General features: G+C 42.9%; 1 protein-coding gene and 1 long non-coding RNA gene across 7 annotated transcripts in view; one reads left to right on the top strand and one right to left on the bottom strand.

Moving 5' to 3' along the window:
- SERTM1 (serine rich and transmembrane domain containing 1) overlaps positions 1 to 5281 on the bottom strand; it is a 71844-nt gene extending 66563 nt beyond the window's left edge. Inside the window, exon 1 of the mRNA XM_068265027.1 lies at positions 5148 to 5281. The gene's annotated coding sequence lies outside the window, so the exon portion shown is untranslated. The remainder of the gene's footprint in view (positions 1 to 5147) is intronic.
- Positions 5282 to 14930: 9649 nt separating this feature from the next.
- The window catches only part of LOC137543972 (uncharacterized), a 151005-nt gene continuing 143879 nt past the window's right edge, over positions 14931 to 22056 (top strand). For all 6 annotated transcript variants that reach the window (XR_011025685.1, XR_011025683.1, XR_011025687.1 and 3 more), the window contains exon 1: positions 14931 to 15001. This is a non-coding gene — a long non-coding RNA (uncharacterized lncRNA). The remainder of the gene's footprint in view (positions 15002 to 22056) is intronic.

Genomic DNA, 22056 nt, shown 5'->3' with positions numbered 1-22056 from the left:
CAGGGGATCGCTGTCGCTGGAGTTAAGCGGATCCATCCGGTGGATTGCTCGGGGTCGGGGGTTGCTGGCTGGGTACATACGACTGATTGTCAGCTAGAGTGGTCATTATTAGAGACCTCAGCTGACTTGTCAGGCATGTGTACGAGGCTTAAAGAGGAACTCCAGTGAAAATAATGTAGTAAAAAAAGTGCTTCATTTTTTACCATAATTATGTATAAATGATTTAGTCAGTGTTTGCTCATTGCAAAATCTTTCCTCTCCCCGATTTACATTCTGACATTTATTACATGGTGACATTTTTACTGTGGGCAGGTTATGTAGCTGCTCCTAGCTGTTTTGGCTGTTAGAGACAGCTGTAAACAGCTAAATCCTGTCTGTGAACATTGTTACATTGTGGCAGTTTGCCCAGAGTACCGCGGTACTCAGAGCTTCTTGTGGGAGGGGTTTCAGCACAAAATCAGTCATACAGCGCCCCCTGATGGTCTGTTTGTGAAAATCATTATATTTCTCATGTAAAAGGGGGTATCAGCTACTGATTGGGATAAAGTTCAATTCTAGGTTGGAGTTTCTCTTTAAGTGCAGTAGATGCGTTTTTTTCTTCTTTTACATCAGAAGCCATTTTAGTAGATTAAAACTCCATTTATTTGCACACATCTGAACATCCAACCCATTTTTATGGAAAGTCAGGCTCTTGGCAGAAAATTACTTAGGAGGATTTAAGCTGGGCTCACCAAAAGCTGAGTCACTTGAACTAGCATTTGTGAGAACTCTGGAGTGGACATTCTGGAGTTAGAAAGGATTACAGGATGTTTGTGGTTTTCAGAATTTTGTTTCTCTGGACTTAGAGCACTACGTGTCCAGTTCTCTGGTAAAGCAAGGAAAATGTAATTTTCTGCTACACAAATTAAAACCTCAATATGTTATAATGATATTACAATTCACTCTTGATATCTTTGTGATCTGGCCAAGCTGAGAAAGAGGCTGGATATAGACTTCCAGAGCAACCCTATGAATGACCTCAAGCTGACTAGAGAGAGGTCCTGACCCATTGTCCTTTGGATCTCCACTGCCAGGACTGGGTGACTATCATTGGGGAGATAGTCACCCTGTAAATGGAGAACATTTCTATAGCCTTTATTCAATTCCCTTTTTTCCACCTAAGTTTTCTCCTAGATTATATTTTCCCCTCTTATCAGTAAAATGACTTTTTAGCCACCAGCCAGGAAGAAAATTCTCAACATAATTTTGACAGTAGCTTTTACCTACTTTTCTGTATTTCTTCCAATTGTAGGGTGCTGAAAAGTTATTTTAAAGAGAAGATGAAAAATGATCTCCTAGGAGGAAGCTTAGGAGAAAATGGCAATTGAATAAGGGCCTCTATTTGTATGATATACACTAAAAAAAATCCTCCTCTGAATTCACTTAGAATCATATTTTTAATATTCATCTATCTGCTATTCCAGCTTGATGTTTTCTGATGCATTAAGAAAATTGTTAAAAAGGAATAATCACAGTGGCTGTTGAATGGAAGATTTTTCACATTAGTAAGGAAGCCACATATATTAAAATATAGCTATGTTTCTGTCCTAAAACAAAGCTGGCTGGATGGTATAATGTTTAAAAACACACGATTGGTTCACACGATGGCCAGGGGCCCCGGACCTCTCTCACTGGCCGGGGCCCCAAGGCCAACACGTGATACCTGGAGGGGAGTGCAGGTGGGCCTGGACCTCTCACACCCAGGCTCTGGACCTCTCACATCTTAGTATAATGGTTAATAGCTCTGCCTCTGACATAGGAGACCTGGGTTCCACTCTCTGCTCTTCCTGCTCATTAAGCCAGTGCCTATTCAGGAGGAGACCTTGGGCAAGACTCTATAACAATGCTGCTGCCTACTGAGCACACCCTGGTGACTGCAGCTCTGGCGTGTTGAGTCCGCCAAGAGAAAAGTGCAATATAAATGTTACTTGTCCCCTGAGCCAGTCCATTCTCTTCCGCCAAGAATAAACACTGTTTTTGTTCAAAAACAGTGTTTATTCTTAAATAGAGCCACTGTGCTTCCTCCTGCCGCTGATTTCCACCGCCGATCGTTAGATTTATGAATACTACCGCCGAACGTTAGATTTATGAATGGGAGCACAGTTCGCATTCATTAATCTCCCCGCAGGCCACCGTGATCACAGGCATCTATTGATGCCTACGTCACTTCCCTACTTACAATGTAGCAACAATGTTGCTTCCTATAGCGTACATATTGTACGCAAATAGGAAGCACTCAATGGAGACATCTTGTGGCCAAATAGTAAAATGACACTTACTGTGTTTGGGAAATAAAAATTATGAATATGTATGTCAAGAGGGCATATTATTAATAATTTCTGGGCTAAAAATTAGTGATGGATGTAAAACTGAAAAAATGCACCTTTATTTCCAAATAAAATATTGTCACCATAAATTATACTAGGAATATGATTTTAACATTGCAATAACCGGGACAAATGGGCAAATAAAATGTGTGGATTTTAATTACGGTAGCATGTAGTATTTTAAAACTATAATGGCCGAAAACTGAGAAATAATGATTTTTTTTCAATTTTTTTTTTATTATTCCCATTAAATGCATTTAGAATAAAATAATTCTTAACATAATGTACCACCCAAAGGAAGCCTAATTGGTGGTGGAAAAACAAGCTATAGATAATTTCTTTGTGATAAGTAGTGATAACAGTTATTGGGGATTGAAAGGGAGGAGAGCTCTCATCCATAAGGTGAAAAATACCCGCGAGCTGAAATGGTTAAAGGGAACGAAGCACCATGAAAATTAATACTATTTTTACTGGTTTGCATATTGGCATTGTTATAAAAAAGACTCTATTTCTAGATGCTGTCACCTTGTTTGAGGTGTGATGCTGCTGCTGATACATTATTGCTGCTACTAGTGTAACTCTAGTGCCAACTTTAGGAGCAAAGGCGACAGGTAGGAACCTAGACACATGCTGTGATGTCATATCAGTGCAGCAGACTTACCTGTGTGATGTGGCCTAATGCTATTTTTCCTCCAGCATTGAACTATTCTTAACTAAGGATGGTCAATGAGTTACAAATAGTTCTAAGTTGATGCAGGATTATGCAAATTATGTATGTAAATATATGCATCTTGAAAATGGACCAATCAAATTCCACCTTGGTGGGAACTGATTGGCTCATCTTCAAGTTGTTTAATTTGTATGGGAAATTTGAAAAATCCTGCATCAACTCCCAACCATTTACATCTCATTGACCATCCCTATCCCTAACCCCTTAAAGCTCTCTAATTCTAACATTAATTTCTTAACCTTCATGTTTACTGCCTTGACAATCATGCCAATGCCCATGCCCATTACTAACACTTCAGAGATGATCTCTGAATTCTAAGAAAAAACTTCTCGACCAATTCACGGAGAACCATGTGATTTTATTGGGTGATTCATTTGTAAGGCTGACCAGCGGGTGGCGATCATCTAATTATGTCTCACTTTTGCTCCCTCTATAGGATAAAACAAGAAGCAGAAGTAAGACATGATCACATGATTGAGACCAGCTGCTCAGAGACCTACCAATCAACCATTAAAACCATCACATGCTCCATGAATTCCTCTTGAAGATAATTTTTTTTCAGAATAAATGAATTATCTCCATTTCAACCATCCTGGAGATGTTTTGGGTCTGAGTCTCCTATATGTTCCACCCTAGTTGGCTTTGGTCAAACAGTTGGTTTCAAAACCCGAATGTGTTCTTTCATCCAATGGGGACTCTTCTCTCAATCTTCTCCATTGACTTATTAGATGGAAGGATGCCAGGAAGGCAGATTCTGAATCCAGAAATAATCCAGAGTTGAACAAGCTGGAGACTCGGACTTGTCAGCAATGTTGAGTTGGACAACTGGAGGACTTTTCCTTCTCATAAAGCCCACACAACAGCCACCCTAAGGTGCCACTTTAATTCACTGTAATTAGTTTATTCTAACTATGCTTGTTGATGAGTTTCATTTAAGCTCTGCAAGACCATTAGAATTCTTCTCCAACCTGCCAAGTGGTCCTAATCACTTTCCATGCAGCGGGAGAGGCACAAGCTCTCCATCAGATGTTTGGGCAAGCTTGAAGTGCTGCCTATAATCCGGCTGTCACAAAGGAATACACACTCACTTTAAAAGCTTGTAATTGATTCACAGGGTCTACATTAAACCCATTAGGAGGATGGAACAGATCAGACGGTAAAATCACATCAACGAGCTTCCTGGAGGCATCCATTTCAACTGACAAGTGTTTGTAAATAATTTACAAATCTGGCTGGAAAGAAGGACCACAAGAAAGTGTTCATGGATAATAAAAATCCTCTGCCCCATTGTATGGCCTTTCCGTAACCTCATTACCCACCCCGCATCTAAAATCAAATCAGGGCAAAACAGATCTCATCTCCCAGCCATCTACAAGACTTCTACAAATCCATCAAATCAGACAGGTTCCATAGAACTCATATGAGTTCTGCATTACGCTGGGCTGGTGGAGAAAGAGGGTACATTATTCTCCAAAGCAATAGAAATATACACCGTGTCCCATACAGAGCATGTACAAGTGACTGTGATAGAATAATAATCATAACAACAACAAGATTATTAATAAATGAGGCAAATTGCGGGAACCAAATAACCACCTAAAAAAACCTCTGTCCCCCAACTTTACAGATCCTTTTCCATTGTCATTGAAAGCACTTGTTCCCCCACACCCCACACTGCACACAGGCTTATTGTAGATTGGATTTCCTGAACACCATATCTTTATAATTTTTGTGACTAATAATAATAACAACAACAATAATATAATAAAAACAATAAATGACTATATAAATCTTAACTTTAAAAATAACCCTCCAGATTTCAAAATCACTATTTAAATACGGAAGCTACTTTAATATCTGCAAATCAAATAAAATATAGCTGTTTGGGCATAAAACAGAGTTCATTTGACATCTGTTTAAATAATAATAAAATTAATGGTAACAATTAGTAATAAACAACCAATGTACTTTCTCATGCTAAAAAAAACTGTAGAGAAAAATATGTGATACAGAAATGAATGGCAATGGCATAAGCAGACCATCAGCAATACCTGCTTTTGTTTTGTTTTCTTGCAGTTCCTCCGTGCAGTGCTTGAAGAGGAGACAATAGATAGCATTGATCTGTGCTAGCTCTCGTCCTTGCAACTAACAACTAGCAGCCCAGTGTGAGCAGCAGAGCCGGGGCGGCAGAGGAGGGTGGGTTGGTTATAGCTAGCAGAACACGTGGAGCAGGAGGAGGAGGCAGATGCTGCTGCAGGGGGCTCAGGGAAGAACGGCTGCGGTATTTCTATCAGCTGTCTCAGTGTGAAGAGGATAGGATGGCTTGTAATGAACTTGTCTTGCATGCATATGCAAGCAGTGCTGCTAATGTAGATCATTGGATTGGCAGGCAGATCTCCTGTTGTTCAGCAGCATAGTGACAACAAGGAAGGAAGCACAGATTGCAAGGACAAGTTTTGATTACTAGGAGGATGCTAAGCATTATTTTAGCTCAGGGACATGCTTTTTTTTAGTGGGCAAGCTGCCTGGATTCTGTTTTTGGTCAGCTCTTTCATTAGGCTGACAGGACAAGATGGCAAATCAGGGGCTAAATGAAACCCAAATCTCTGTTATAGAAATGCTGCAAAAAAAGACTTACCAGAATTCCTGTATTAGTGACAAGTCTATATACTCTGTACAGTGATGTGGAAGATGTCAGCGCTATATAAATAATAATTATTATTTTTCACACGTATATAGGTTTAGGGGTGCAGCTAAGGTTTTGGTGGCCCCAAGCAATCCATAACTTGAGTCCCCAATTCATGAAAGAAGTGCCGCGCGAAGCGTGCTGTGTCAAAAAGTGGGTAGCCACACTTCAAAACAAAGCGACGAGGTGAAAAATGGGCATAGCCAAAACATTATTTGGATGGAGCCAAATACAAGCAGTTTCTAGGCTTAATTGCACCCAGGGCGAGGGCGTAAAATGCGCCCCAACGTGGAGACAGGTATAGGTGCCCACAGTATAGGTAGCCAGCTATAGATACCCCCAGTATAGGTAGCCCATATAGTTGCCCCCAGTATAGGTTAAATTGGTAGGTGCCCCCATATAGGTTAGATAGGTAGGTGTCTCCATAATAGGTAGGTAGTATATTTGTCCCAGTATAGGTTATATAGGTATATGCCCCCAGTATAGGATAAATAGGTATAAGCCCCCAGTATAGGTTAGATAGTGTAACAAACTTACCTGTGTGTGGTCTCTGCAAGCTGCTCTGATAGTTTGGAGCAGCTGGAGGAAGCTTCCTCTTTGATCAAAAGCATCCCCGGCTCCCCTGTAGAAGTGAATCAGAATGATGGCATCCCTGGCTCCCCTATAGATGTTGGTCGACCTGTTGGTTCTGGCAGGACGCGCGCAGCTCAGAGCTGTCTTTATAGGCTGAGGAGGCGTGTCTGATGGGGTGTCAGCGGTGATGTCATCAGCTGACACCTTTTTGCAGGAGGTGCTGTCATTTCTGGGGGCTGGGCTTGTGCTCTGCCTACTGGGTATTTAAGGCCAGAGTATTCACATGCTCGTTGGCCTTGATACTAATCAGTTCGCTGGTTCTTGGCCTAGTCAGTGAGTTTCGAGAGCTACGTTAATATATTGTGTAGACGTACAATATATATGTACTCTAGTTAGTCAGTCTTGCTTTTTGTAATCTTATTATATATTATCGTAATATTTTTGAAGTAACATCTTATTGTATATTTATCTGTGTACCAACCTCTTGCCTGCCTCTTGGCCTCGCTCTTGTCTTGTCCTTCTGTACCACTGCCATCTGATACACGTGTTCAACTCGGCCTGTCCCTGACTTCGTTATTGCCTGATCCTTACAATACGACTGACATCTGACTTATGTGTATGACCCTGCCTGTTTATTGACTACGATATTGCCTTGCTACTCGTACCTCGATACCTCTGACTTTGTGTATGACTACGGCCTGACCCTGACTACGCTTTACGTACTACTGGTTGTGTATACACTTGTACGTTATCTCATCAAGTATCAGCGGGATAGATAAGTATATGCCCCCATAATAGATTAGATAGGTATATGCCCCCAATATAGATTAGATTGATATACCTGCCTAGCCGTGGGTGTGGAGGGCCGATGAGCTGGAGGGGGTAGCGGGCAGGAAGGGGGTATTGGGCACAGTGGTGGGGAGAGAGGTCCCCTGATCTGCGCACCCCCTCCAGGTATTAAGTACGGCAGCAGTGTAGTGAGATCAGGCAGCTTCTCCCTCACCTGGGTCCCCCAATCAGCCCCCCCTCCTCCAGCTATTAGGTACGGCAGCAGCGTAGTGAGATCAGGCAGCAACAGTGAGCGGGGAACGCACGCTGGTATGTGGAAGAGGTGAGTCATCCCCGCTCGCTGGTACTGCCTAATCTCACTACGCTGCTTCCGTACTTAATAGCTGGAGGGGGGGCAGATCGGGGGACCTAGGTGAGGGAGGGGGGTCCGACCCCCCTCCCTGCCACTGTGCCCAATACCCCCTTGCTGCCCGCTACCCCCTCCAGCTCGGTATTCTTAGAACTTACTATAATGGTTTTACTTTGACAAAATCAAGTATCCTCTGAGCCCTAAATAAATACCCCCTGGGGTACATCCTGTACCACACATTAAAGAGGAACTTTAACCAAGGACTGAACTTCATTCCAATCACTAGCTGACACCCTCTTTCCTACTAGAAATCTTAATCTTTTTCAGAATAGATCATCAGGGGGATCAGTATGACTGATATTGTGGTGAAACCCCTCCCACAGTGTGATGTCACGACCAAGGTCCTGACAGTTTGCTGTCTGTGAACCTTGTTACATTGTGGGAAATAATGGCTTTTTCCATTTGTCAGAACTAAAGATGTAACCACCAGTGATACATTTCTGAATGTGAGTCAGAGAGAGGAAAGGTTTTACACAGCTTTTTCCAACTGCCAAGCGAGCAATATCTCCCTCTGTGCATAGAACTCTCAGTAACAAACATTCCGTACAGATCATCTGGCAGAACTAAAGAGGTCACCACCAGAGATTAATTTCAGAATGTGTATCAGGGTTGAGGAAAGATTTTACAATGGGCAAACACTGACTAAATAATCTATAAATGAATTCTGTTAAAAATAAGCAATTTTACTCATTATGTTATTTTCACTACAGTTCCTCTTTAAGAGTCTAGGCATTAAACTACACAATCTAGTAAGAGGGCAATATATTAATACAAGGCTTTATGTTCCAAATGAATGGATTTTAAACATGCAGTACTTGTGTTGTGTGGGGTGTGCTTGAACTGCAGTCAATTCTAAATAGTAACTTGTGACATTTAAAAATTAGAGTTCATTAATCAACCCTGAATTTGTATTTTTTAGCTAGTTAAAATAAGAAATAAATGCATACAATGCATCCAGAATTGATTATGGGTTACACCTGACAAATACAGTGGGATACGAAAGTTTGGACAACCTTGTTAATAGTCATGATTTTCCTGTATAAATCGTTGGTTGTTACGATAAAAACCATCAGTTAAATATATCATATAGGAGACACACACAGTGATATTTGAGAAGTGAAATGACGTGTATTGGATTTACAGAAAGTGCGCAAGAATTGTTTAAACAAAATTAGGCAGGTGCATAAATTTGGGCACTGTTGTCATTTTATTGACTCTGAAACCTTTAGAACTAATTATTGGAACTAAAATTGGCTTGGTAAGCTCAGTGACCCCTGACCTACATTCACAGGTGAATCCAATTATAAGAAAGAGTATTTAACCCTCCTGGCGGTTTGCTAAAAATCCGCCAGGGGGCAGCAAATGCGTTTTAAAAAAAAATATATATATTTTTCATGTAGCGAGACGAAGTCTCGCTACATGATCGCCTCCGGCGATCGGAGATCAGGAGATCCCGTTCAAAGAACGGGATCTCCTAGAGGGCTTCCCCCGTCGCCATGGCGACGGGGCGGGATGACGTCACCGACGTCATCGACATCGTGACGTCAAGGGGGACTCCGATCCACCCCACAGCGCTGCCTGGCACTGATTGGCCAGGCAGCGCACGGTTTCTGGGGGGGCGGCGGCTGCGGCGCGACAAATAGCGGCGGAACGGCGGGTAGCGGCGGCGATCGGGCACTGCACGCAGCTAGCAAAGTGCTAGCTGCGTGCAGCAAAAAAAAATTATGCAAATCGGCCCAGCGGGGCCTGAGCGGTGCCTCCCGGCGGCATAGCCCGTGCTCAGCACGGGTTTACCGCCAGGGAGGTTAAGGGGGTCAATTGTAAGTTTCCCTCCTCTTTTAATTTTCTCTGAAGATTAGCAACATGGGGTTCTCAAAACAACTCTCAAATGACCAGAAGAATCAGAATCAGAATCAGAATCCTTTATTTCGCCAAGCATAACAGGGTTATACTCGGAATTGGATTTGGCACGATACATCGCTCAAAAAAAAAGAAAGAAGACATACATAAAGGGTACACAGCATGCAGGAACATCAGCAGAGGAACAACGATAACCATTTACAGTGTTCGTTCAGGACAGATCATCCTGTGGTTCCTGTCCGCCCTCAGGTCCTGTCTTACGTAGAGTTAGTCAGACTTGGGGGACGGACAGATCAGTTCAGCAGTGTCACAGCTCGGATCGTGATCCGTGATGGGGTTGTAGTGCTGATGGGAGTATTTGGAGGGAGTTTAGGAGGCTGACAGCCGAGGGGAAGAATGCATTCATGTGCCTCGCAGTCCTTGTTGAGATGGCCCGAAGCCTCCGACCCAATGGGAGCAGGTTAAAGTAGCGGTTTCCTGGGTGGGAATGGTCGTTTGCGATCCTCAGTGCCCTAGATTGCAGCCTTGAGTTGTGAAGGTGGGCAAGTGAGGGGAGGGGTCTCCCAATAATCCTCTCCGCCACCCTGATGACCCTCTGCAGTTTGCACTTGTCGTTATCATTGGCGCCGTTATGCCAGACCAGGATGGAGGAGCAGAGAATCGATTCAATGGTGGCGGTGTAGAAGCTTGTTAGGACCTCCTGGGCCATGCCGAATTTCCGCAGTTGGCGTAGGAAGTAGAGCCTCTGCTGGGCTTTCCGCTGGATAGCAGTGATATTGTCTCTCCAGCTGAGGTCATTGGAGATGGTGGTCCCCAAAAGACGAGCGCATGTTACTCTCGCAACTTCCATGCCGTCGATGAAGATGGGAGGTGGGGTGGAAGCAGCCTTCCTGAAGTCTATGATCAGCTCAACAGTTTTTGTTGTGTTTAGCACTAGACTGTTCATCTTACACCACTGGCAGATTCTCTCCACCTGCTGACAGTACTCCTGGACATTATCCTTGGTGACCAGGCCGACAATGGTGGTGTCATCGGCAAACTTTATGACTTTAACAGAGTCTGCCTCGGATCTGCAGTTGTTCGTGTAGAGGGAGAACAGCAGTGGTGACAGGACACAGCCCTGTGGTGCGCCAGTGTTTGTCGTCACTACCCCTGAGTGGATATTGTCCAACTTGACGACTTGAGTCCTGTTGGTGAGAAAGTCTGTGATCCACAGGCGTAGGCCGGGATGGACACCAAGTGCAGTTAGATCATCCTGGAGGATGCGTGGGCAGATGGTATTAAAAGCCGAGCTAAAGTCCAGGAGTAGTATTCTGGCATACACATCTGTTTTGTCAAGGTGATCATAGATGAGCTCCAGGCATATGTTTATGGCATCGTCCGTGGACCTGTTTGCCCTGTAGGCGAACTGGTAGGGGTCGAGGAGGGGCAGGGTGGAGAGTTTCAGGATGGATAGGACCACACGCTCCAGGGTTTTCATTATGACGGACGTCAGTGCCACAGGTCTGAAGTTGTTAAGGTCGGAAACACCCTGCTTCTTGGGGACCGGTATGATAGTGGACTTTTTGAAGCATGCGGGGACCTTGCCTTCCTTTAGTGACCTAGAAAAGATGGAGGAGAGGACAGGAGCAAGTTGCTGAGAGCAGGTTTTCAGGCAGACAGGGGACACGCCGTCGGGGCCAGAGGCTTTCCTGGTGTTAAGTGATGACAGGAGGCGCAGGACCTCGGTCTCTTCCACCACCAAGGGGGAGAGTTGGTCTGTGGCTTCGTTTGTAGGGCCCGGAGGGGGAGTGGTTGTTGCTAGGTGCTCCCCAGGTGTTGCCTGACCCTCAAACCTGCAGTAGAATTTACTAAGATCCTCCGCTAGTCCAGTGCTGGGTGGTGCCTGTTAAGGGGGGAGGCTTGTAGTTTGTGGCAGCCTTTAGCCCTTTCCATACAGCCCGTGGGTCATTTGAGCGCAGGTTGTGCCGCAACTTCTCAGCGTACTCCTTTTTGGCGGCTTTCAGTTCTCGCTTAAGGTCGTTCCTCGCCCTCCTGTAATCCTCTTGGTTGCCGGATCTGTGTGCCGCCTCTTTGTGCCTCCGCAGTTGCCGTAGTTTGTTGGAGAACCACGGCTTGTTATTCGGGTAGACCTTGAAGGACCTGGATGGTACACAGGAGTCCTCACAGAACCTGATGTATGAGGCAACGTTATCTGCCCAATCGTCCAAGTTTGGCGCTTCCAGGGCCTTCCAGTCTGTGCAGTCAAAACAGGCCTGGAGTCGGAGCTTGACAAAGATTGTTCACCATCATGGTTTAGGGGAAGGATACAGATAACTGTCACAGAGATTTCAGCTGTCTGTTTCCACAATTAAGAACATATTGAGGAAATGGAACCACAGGCTCAGTTCAAGTTAAGGCTTGAAGTGGCAGACCAAGACAAATCTCAGATAAACAGAAGCGACGAATGGTGAGAACAGTCAGAGTAAACCCACAGACCAGCACCAAAGATCTACAACATTATCTTGCTGCAGATGGAGTCACTGTGCATCGTTCAACCATTTGGCGCACTTTACACAAGGAGATGCTGTATGGGAGAGTGATACAGAGGAAGCCTTTTCTCCCCCCACAGCACAAATAGAGCTGCTTTAGGCATGCTAAAGCACATTTGGACAAGCCAGCTTCATTTCGGAATAAGGTGCTGTGGACTGATGAAACTAAAATTGAGTTATTTGGGCAAAACAAGGGGCGTTATGCATGCAGGAAAAACAACACAGCATTCCAAGAAAAGCACCTGCTACCTACAGTAAAATATGGTGGTGGTTCCATCATGCTGTGGAGCTGTGTGGCCAGTGCAGGGACTGGGAATCTTGTCAAAGTTGAGGGACGCATGGATTCCACTCAGTATCAGCAGATTCTGGAGACCAATGTCCAGGAATCAGTGATGAAGCTGAAGCTGCGCTGGGGCTGGATCTTCCCACAAGACAACGACCCTAAACACTGCTCAAAACCCACTAACGCATTCATGCAGAGGAACAAGTACAATGTTCTGGAATGTCCATCTCAGTCCCCAGACCTGAATTTAATTGAAAATCTGTGGTGTGAGTTAAAGAGAGCTGTCCATGCTCGAAAGCCATCAAACCTGAATGAACTAGAGATGTTTTGTAAAGAGGAATGGTCCAAAATACCTTTAACCAGAGTCCAGACTCTCACTGGAGCCTACAGGAAGCGTTTAGAAGCTGTAATTTCTGCAAAAGGAGGATCTACTAAATAATGATTTCATTTCTTTTTTGTGGTTCTCAAATATATGCACCTGCCTAATTTTGTTTAAACAATTATTGCACACTTTCTGTAAATCCAATAAACTTAATTTCACTTCTCAAATATCACTGTGTGTGTCTCTTATATGATATATTTAACTGACATTTTTTATCGTAACAACCAACGATTTATACAGGAAAATCATGACTATTAACAAGGTTGCTCAAACTTTCGCATCCCACTGTATATGCATTCAGGGGTAGATGCCATTAACCTGAACAGGGGAGTATTTGGTAAACACCACTGAGAAAAGGTAAGAGCTGTAGTAAGGTTTAAAATCACTATTTTAGTTTGTGGAGTTTGGATGTTCTGTTAAGGTTCAGATCCGAAGATGATCATAATTTGTATTCTTGCCGTAACATTTTTCCTCCAGGACATTCCAATAACTAAAGTCGATTTTACATTATTACTGCCATTTCTGTTAAAGCCTAAATTATACCTTTTCAATAAACAGCAACTTGACAGTCTCATAGAAATCTCTAAAAAAAGTACCTTTCTTTAACCATTTCAGCCGCGCAGACGTGAGCTTCAGGGACGCGCTAGTCACGTCCCTGCAGTTTGGGGGGTCTGCAAGCCATCCTGCGGGCAGATGCCTGTGATCGCGCTGCTGCTGCTAGCAGGGAGGATTGGCTACAGGGGACAAAAGTCCCCTGTGCCAATCCGAGCATGTCCGCCGAGAATAAACACTGTTTTTGCTCAAAAACAGTGTTTATTCTTTACATACAGCCGCTGATTTCTGCTGGTTTCCGCAGCCGATCGTTAAGCTTATGAATGGAAACAACGTTGCCATTCATAAACTCCCCACCGCCACTGTGATCGGAGGCTTCCAATGGAAGCCTACGTCACTTCCCCTAGTTACAATGTAGTGATACATTGTATCCTATTAGCGTACATAGTACGCTAATAGGTTTTTTGCTCAGCAGGGACATCTTGTGGCCAAATAGTAAAACACACCTACTGACTTTAAGGGGAAAAAAATAATATCTATGACAAGAGGGCATATAATTATTAAATAAAGGGCTTAAAATGAGTGATGGATGTAAAACTTAAAAATTGGACCTTTATTTCCCCAAAAAATATTGCCACCATACATTGTACTAGAGAAATACTTTTAACGTTGCAATAACTGGGCCAAATGGCCAAATAAATGTGTGGATTTTAACTATGGTAGCATGAATTATTTTAAAACTATAATGGCTGAAAACTGAAAAATAATGATTTTTTTCCATTTTTTTCTTATTATTCCCATAAAATTGCATTTAAAATAAAATAATTCTTAGCATAATGTACCACCCAAAGAAAGCCTAATTGGTGGCAGAAAAAAAAAAGTATAGATCATTTCGTTGTGATACATAGTGATAAAGTTATTGGGGAATGAATGGGAGGAGTGCTGATAGGTGAAAATTCCTCTCGTCCATAAGGTGAAAAATACCTGCAGGCTGAAATGGTTAAAGAATGAACAGTCATTTTGGAGGAGTTTCCCTAAAACATTTTAATAATAGTCATGGAAAATCTGAAATTATATTTTACATATAACATGGTTCATAATAGGTGGGGCCATTGGCAGTATAGTAGTTGAGCAAAAAAGACGTAAAAAAAAAGAACACAGACTACTATCCAATGTTAGCCAATTAGCATGAGTGGTTACATGAGTGGGAGTGGTTTGCTCACCTGCTTAAAAAGGGAGTGTCCAGTTAGTACCATAATTTCCCATCATACTATTACCCCAACTCCTCCTGGGTGCAAAGGATGAGAAATAACCGTCCTTAAAAATAAATAGGACAAGTGTGCTTTGTGCTTTGCAAGGAGGGTTGTAGAGTTTGCTTGCTACTTCACTTTTGTAAGGTATTCTCTAATGTTAAAAGCTATGTGTGTTGGTATTACTAAGGAGAGAATCCCCATCCTGAGGACTCCACCTTACTTGCCAGTCCTTGCCCTTATGGAGCAAGAAAAGATTAGTCCGACCAGAGGGAATTAAAGGGTTAAGATGCTTTTCTATGGCAAAGAGTTACATAATATAATTCCCAGTTTGTCATTCTGGTTGCACATAGCCCATTTTTTATTTTGTAAATCTGAATGTTTCCCAGTCATGGATTAATTCAATCCTGTATAATAAAACCCCTGTGTCTCTGCGTCCTGTCCCTGTGTGTGTGTGTGCCCCTGCTTCCAGACTTGACAGTTTGCTGTCTGTGAACCTCATTGCATTGTGGGAAATAACAGCTTTTTCTAACAGCAGAGCAAGCAACATCTCCCTGTGTGCATATACTGCAAACAGCGGTGGAGGACGGGTGAGTGGGACACCTCTGTGCTCGCGTTGCTAGGGGGGTGAGGGGGAGCGCCCGTAGCCTAGCGCCCATTTTTTATTGGGCAGGCTTTTTTACTAGTTGTAAATAATTCCATTAATTCATCTGATAGTGATAACACTCCTTTTCCAAAATCGGACCACTCAGTAACACAAACAGTTGCTACCACCAGACCTATGAAAACAAACTTTTATTTCAAACACAATTAAGCTAAAAATAAAGAAACCAATAGAAATATTTAAAGGGATACTGTAGGGGGGTCGGGGGAAAATGAGTTGAAGTTACCCGGGGCTTCTAATGGTCCCCCACAGACATCCTGCGCCCGTGCAGCCACTCCCCAATGCTTCGGCCCCGCCTCTGGTTCACTTCTGGAATTTCAGACTTTAAAGTCTGAAAACCACTGCGCCTGCGTTGCCGTGTCCTCACTCCCGCTGATGGCACCAGGAGCGTACTGCGCAGGCCCAGTATGGTCTGTGCCTGCGCCGTGCGCTCCTGGTCACTTCGGGGGAAGCGCGGACACGGCAACGCAGGCGCAGTGGTTTTCAGACTTTTAAGTCTGAAATTCCAGAAGTGAACCGGAGGCGGGGCCGGAGCATCGGTGAGTGGCTGCACGGGCACAGGATGCCTGCGGGGGACCATTAGAAGCCCCGGGTAACTTCAACTCATTTTCCCCCGACCCCCTACAGTATCCCTTTAAAGGTTGTTCTTTTAAATGAAAACTCAAACTTCTATTGAAAATTCTAATGAATGGTGGCCCACTTTATAAAGTCTGATGGATAAAATGTCTGTCTTATTGTCCCACAAACAAACTTTAGTTACATTTTTAAAGAACTACCTGGGCTCAAAAGGTAATTGGAAGCCCTGTTGGAAAAAAAAATATGCAATAAGATGTTCTGTTTTCTGAAATTTCAACACTGGTATACTGAATCAAGACATGGAAAGTTGCTTATACCATCAAAGAAATGTATGACTCGTCTAACATATCCCAGCTATAAGATAACAAGGATAAACTGGTCTTCTCTGCTTCTAAAATACAAGACGTTTCTTATTGATCGCTACTCTTAACATTTACAGCTTGAAAAATAATGAATCTGACTCTTAGAAATCAAAGAGTATACAGAAGATCAGAGTGTATTTTGAGACAGGCTTCACAAACAGCAACTCAGATAGAGCTCTTGCAAAAGAACATAGAAGACTATGAATTAGAGGAAGATATAACATTGCTCCCCAGTGGAAAATCCAACTAACCTGATGGTTTTGCTAAAGTTATTATTAATTATTTCAGAAACAACTTTCCAGAAGTTCTCACTTTTCTACTGACATAAAATTTTACTATAAATCTTAGTCAACATCATCAATCAATTTCCTCCATATCCTCAAGATATTACTAAAGGACCACTATGGCGATCACTACATCAAAACACAGAAATAAAAAGTAAATTGTGCTATAAGTAAAATGTGCTATAAATTACCTTTCTCTTATGTTGCTGTCACTCGCAGTAGGTATTAGAAATCTGATAGAACTAACAGGTTTTGGACTAGCTCATCTCCTCATGGGGGTTTTTCAGGGTTTTCTTTATTTTCAAAAGCACTTAGTGAATGGCAGTTGCTCTGTCCAACTGCCAGAATAGTGTGCAACGTGTGTGTGTGTGTGGGGGGGGGGGGGGGAAGTCCTGCATCTTTGTATAGAACCTTTCCAGGGAGTGCTTTTGTAAATAATAAATTCAATTCTGGGAATCTCCCATGAAGAGTTGGACTAGTCAAAAACCTGTCAGTTCAGTCAGATTTCTACTAAAAAAAGTAATTTATAGCTCATTTTACTCAGGAAGAAATGTACTTCTTATTTGTATGTTTTTACATTGGCCTTTAGTAGAATGCGTACTCTTTGCTACTGAAGTGGAAAAAGACTTTAATTGACTTGATGTAAATCACTCTCAACAAATATGTCCCTTATTTCCAACATGCTTTATTTTGTAATTAAACTAGTCCTTAAATCAATTAAAGATAATTGTAATATTTTAGGCATTCAATGTAAAAAGAGAGCAAAAATTGCTGCATATATAGTTTCTTTTATTTATTTCTGACACAGTTACTTCCATACCTCACTGAGTCAGAATAGTAAAAGTGTATCGAGAATAGGTTAAGTTAAAGTTAACTTTGACAAATTTGTAATAATGAATAATAATGTAATAATCTAGCAAACTCTAAATCCACACGAAAGGCAAATCCACAACAAATCAGGCTGTCTTAGTGATCCTAAAGATTATCTTTAAAACAAAATTCTTATCATTACTAGAGACAATTACTGAGAAGTGGGATTTGATTTCCTAAACTGATGGGGCAGATTCGTTTCATTACATTTTTTATTTTTCCTAAGACTATTTATTAGTTTCAAATTGTCCGAATCTTTATCCCAATGATTTATTGTAGGATTATTTAAATACTCTGCAGGTTCATCTGGGTCAAAAAAAAGAAAAAAGGCCATATTCACTCTACTCAAAGTGGCAGTAGAAATATAACACATTGCTAACATCCACTCGAATTAAGAAAGTCATTATCTTTCCACAATACTACTATATAAAAAACAGTCCATCCCACTCAAAAGTAAGGCCAGTTCCTTAAAGAGAACACAAAGCTTTTCAGAAACACATACAGTACTTATCTAAGGAGAGGGAAGCCGCTGGATCATATAGAGCAGGGCTTTTCAACCTTTTCAGAAATTGTACCACTTTTATCGCATGAAATTTTTCAAGTACCACCTGTGATTTCGCAAGATGTTAACAACTCAATAAGTAAAAAAAAACAAAATATGTACATTTAATAATAATAATGCTATGATTATTATTATTTATTGAAGCGCCAACATATTATGCAGCGCTGGACATTAGTTTAGGTTACAGACAATATTAGGGGTGACATACAGCAATATGACAATACGGGAATACAAGAAAGACCAGATCATGCAGCACAGTATGAGTACAAGGTAAACCATTCAATGAATATCTATATAGAGCTGCCAGCCCCCATCATAGTGTGAATTGTCTATCCAAGCAGGAGACAGGGCAGAGAACTTCTAATCTTGTTGCTTGCTGTGCAGAGCAGTCACCCATCAGTGACTCCACTCCTAGCACTGCATATGTAAGATCTGATCAAGTGACATTGGAAGTAAAAAAAAAAAAAAAAATCTATGTGTCATTACTAACTTCCTTCTGTCTATTAACCACTTTACCCCCGCGCGTACGTATTTCTCCGCCCCTTTTTCCATCCTTTAACAACCAGGGACGGAGAAATACGTACTTTCCGCGTTCCTGACGCTGTCCGCGCTCCCGCTCGTAAACACGCCGCCCGCCGCTAGTAAACACGCCGCCGCCCGCTCGCCCAGAGATCAATGAACGGGAAAATCCATTCCCGTTCGTTGATCTAAGCCCCGCAATGATCCGCTGCTCTCCTATGGGCAGCGCGATCATTGTGAGAAAAAACTCACGTGTCCAGCCTCCTTATACTTCCTCCAAGCTTCCGGAAGGAAGCTTGGAGGTCACATTAAAACAAAAAGTTACTGTGGCCATCTTGTGGCCAAATAGTAAACTACACCCTACACATTTTTCACATACAAATAAATGACTTTTACACATAAAATTAACTCATTACCTCCCACACTCCCCATTTTTTTTTTTTTTGTAATTAAAAAAAAATTAAAAAATTTACAATTAAAAAAAATACATAAATAGTTACCTTAGGGACTGAACTTTTTAAATATTTATGTCAAGAGGGTATAACACTGTTACTTTATAAACTCTGGGCTTGTAATTAGGGATGGACGCAAAAATGAAAAAAATGCACCTTTATTTCCAAATAAAATATTGGCGCCAAACATTGTGATAGGGACATAATTTAAATGGTTTTATAACTGGGACAAAAGGGCAAATACATTTCATGGGTTTTAATTACAGTAGCATGCATTATTTAAAAACTATAATGGCCGAAAACTGAAAAATAATTATTTTTTTCCCCACATTTTTCCTATTTTCCCATTAAAACACATTTAGAAAAAATAATTCTTGGCATAATGTCCCACCTAAAGAAAGCCTAATTGGTGGCGGAAAAAACAAGATATAGTTCATTTCATTGCGATAAGTAATGATAAAGTTATAGACGAATGAATGGAAGGAGCGCTGAAAGGTGAAAATTGCTCTGGTGCTCAGGGGGTAAAACCCCTCAGTGGTGAAGTGGTTAAAGGGGATCAGAAAAAAAGGCAAACATTGAAAATGTTCCTTTAACAGTATGTGTTGAGGATGTGGGAGGAATCTGCAGTGCACAGAGGAAACCCACACAGACACAGGGAAAACATACAAACTCTGTGCAGATAAAGCCCTGGCTGGGATTCAAACTGGGGACCACCACATTGAACTGTTTTCCATCCATACACATATATACGTACATGCATGCATGGTTTTGCTACACCAAGTGCTGGATACCGTATATGCTGTACCAAGGTAAAACATTTTTTTTAAAAAAGCAACTTATAAAAGTACTTCTGTGCTAGCTAGTGACTATTTCAGATCATACCAAATAAACAAATTATGTAGCAAGAAGGGCTGTCTTTGCAATCTTACAATCTGAAGGGATATAAATATGCAGAACACACACACACACACACACACACACACACACACACACACACACACACACACACACACACACACACACACACTTGCATAGCTGTGAATTGTTTTGGGACACCCGGGCTAAGTGCTGGTTCCAGGGAAAAACCCAGGATTTCTAAGGGGGGGGGGGGGGGGATTCCTGAAAGGTCTCTCTCAGCAAGTTGTGCACTACTACGCATGTGCTGGCGCAGCATTTGCCAGCAAAAGACACAGGGTGCCACCTTAGTAGAGGTATTCATCTTCCATACAGCCCTATATACATTATCCCCAATACACATTATCTTTTCACAGTGCATCTGCCCTTAAACTTTATACCACAGTGCACTGACCACACTGTAGATTCTAAAGCCCTGATCTAGAACTAGGTCACAGGATAAGAATTGTTTCTATGAACATGGTGAAACACTGATCATGGTTTCCTTTTGGTTGTGCCTTAGAATCAGGTCCAACCAGGAATATAATTATGCATTTTTTAAATGTTTCCAAATATACTATATATAGAAATATAGAACTTGTTCTCCATTACCTTGCAGCCTTCCTTGTTGTCGGGGCACTCACGAACGGCACGTACGAACCCCTCCTGCTGCACGATATGGCAAATAACCAGCCAGAGAAAGGAAGGAACACTCCTGGAGACCCTGCTGCTCTCCTCCTATTTCCCTCACTTTTCCTTATCTCCCCTCAACCACCCTGGCAGACACTTTATTTTTCATCTCCCTTCCCCCCAGGGGAGGACTGGGACCTTTTGGCCTGGGGGGAAAACACAAACTAGAAGCCTGTTATGAAAGCATCAGCCCAAATGACGTCACACGCGCACCACACATCGTATATGCCAGTAGTCACGTGGGGTGCCAATGTGGAAATACAGCAAGAAAATTCAAGGGATAGTGTGACAGGTAAAGTACAGACTCGAAGGGGGAATAGTATTTAACGTCGCCGGGGAGTTTAGTGGCAGCAGGGAGAGCCGTCATTCGGCTCACCCTGCGCCCAGCTCACTGGCGGCGTAGAAATACTTATGCAGAGAAGGGGAAAACAGTGAGGTGAGAGGGGGGGAAAAGCTGAAAAAGAGGGAAGCAGATATTTGCCTCACCAGAATTGCACTTTTATTTAGCTTTCCTGTATGACAAGAAGACACAGTCAGCACTAGGGGAAATGGGAGAAACAAAGGTGAATGAGGGAGGGCTGTGCACACCAACAGTGCTTCTGAGCATTTTTCAAATCACCAGCGATTTGAAAAGCGATTGGCTAATGTTACACTATGAGGGTGTTCTCACAGCAGCATTGTTGTTTTTATCAAAATCACAAAAAAACTGCATGTAACATTTTTTGGAGCGATTCATTCAAAAATCGCTCTGAAAATTGCTTCACAAATCGCACTCGCAAATTGCTAGTGATTGCTATTGCGATTTTGGCGTTGCACTAGCCCAGAAAGAGGAGGAGTGTAGGGAGACTGAGAATAGTCTGAGATGGAGCGGAGCTGTATTGCAGTCCCACATTACACAGAGGCTACTTGCCTATAATATGACTCCTGTCACTGCCAGCCTCTCACACAAGCTACAAGTAGCCCTCCTGGAGTCTAGGGACTGTCAAAAACTTTTCAACCTTATCCACACATGCAGTCATTATAACATTGGGAAGAGACCAGACAGATTTTTTCCCACAGACCCTCCAGGCAAACTCTGTATCATGCTGTGTAGATTTACCAGCTTGCTCTCTCATTGCTCTGTAATTGCACTTTTATTATCTAGACTAGTGCTTAAAGGCCCATACTCACGGGGGACGGCCGTCGCCGCAACCGCGTGGCACGCGCGTGTTGCGGCGACAGTTCCCCCGTGTGTATGATGCGCGCGCCCCGAACCGTCGCCCGTCGGAGCTGTCGCCAGGCGATTGACATGTTCAATCGCCGGCTACAGTCGTCGCCGCAACCTCGCCGGAACTGTCGCTAGCCCCGCATGTGTATGCGGGCTAGCGACAGCTACCCATACACACCACACGGAGCTTCCGGCGGGGGGGAGGAAACTCGGCGACAGCTTCCGCCGCATTGCTAATCCCTCTGCTGCCGTGTGGATGCAGAGGGATTTGGCGACGAGCTGTCGCCGAACTGCCGCCGAACTGTCGCGCACACGCTCCCGTGTGCGGCGACAGCTACAATTGTACCCCCATGGGTACTTGGCTTTACATTGTCTTAAACAAAAACAAACCTAATTACACCAGGCACTGGACCAGCCCTAAATCACTTTTTCTTTTGATCTCCTGACCAGCTCACACTTCATTTTAATCTCCCCAGAGCATACCACGTACCACCTAGCCAGTAAGAAAGTACCACCTCTGGTACGCGTACCACAGGTTGAAAAGCACTGAAGAGGCTTCCTGCAC

The sequence above is a fragment of the Hyperolius riggenbachi genome, chromosome 2, assembly GCF_040937935.1.
Source record: "Hyperolius riggenbachi isolate aHypRig1 chromosome 2, aHypRig1.pri, whole genome shotgun sequence".
NCBI classification, from domain to species: Eukaryota; Metazoa; Chordata; class Amphibia; order Anura; family Hyperoliidae; genus Hyperolius; species Hyperolius riggenbachi.
The sequence above is the reverse complement of the archived record's forward strand: the minus strand, read 5'-3'. Positions and strand labels throughout refer to the sequence as shown.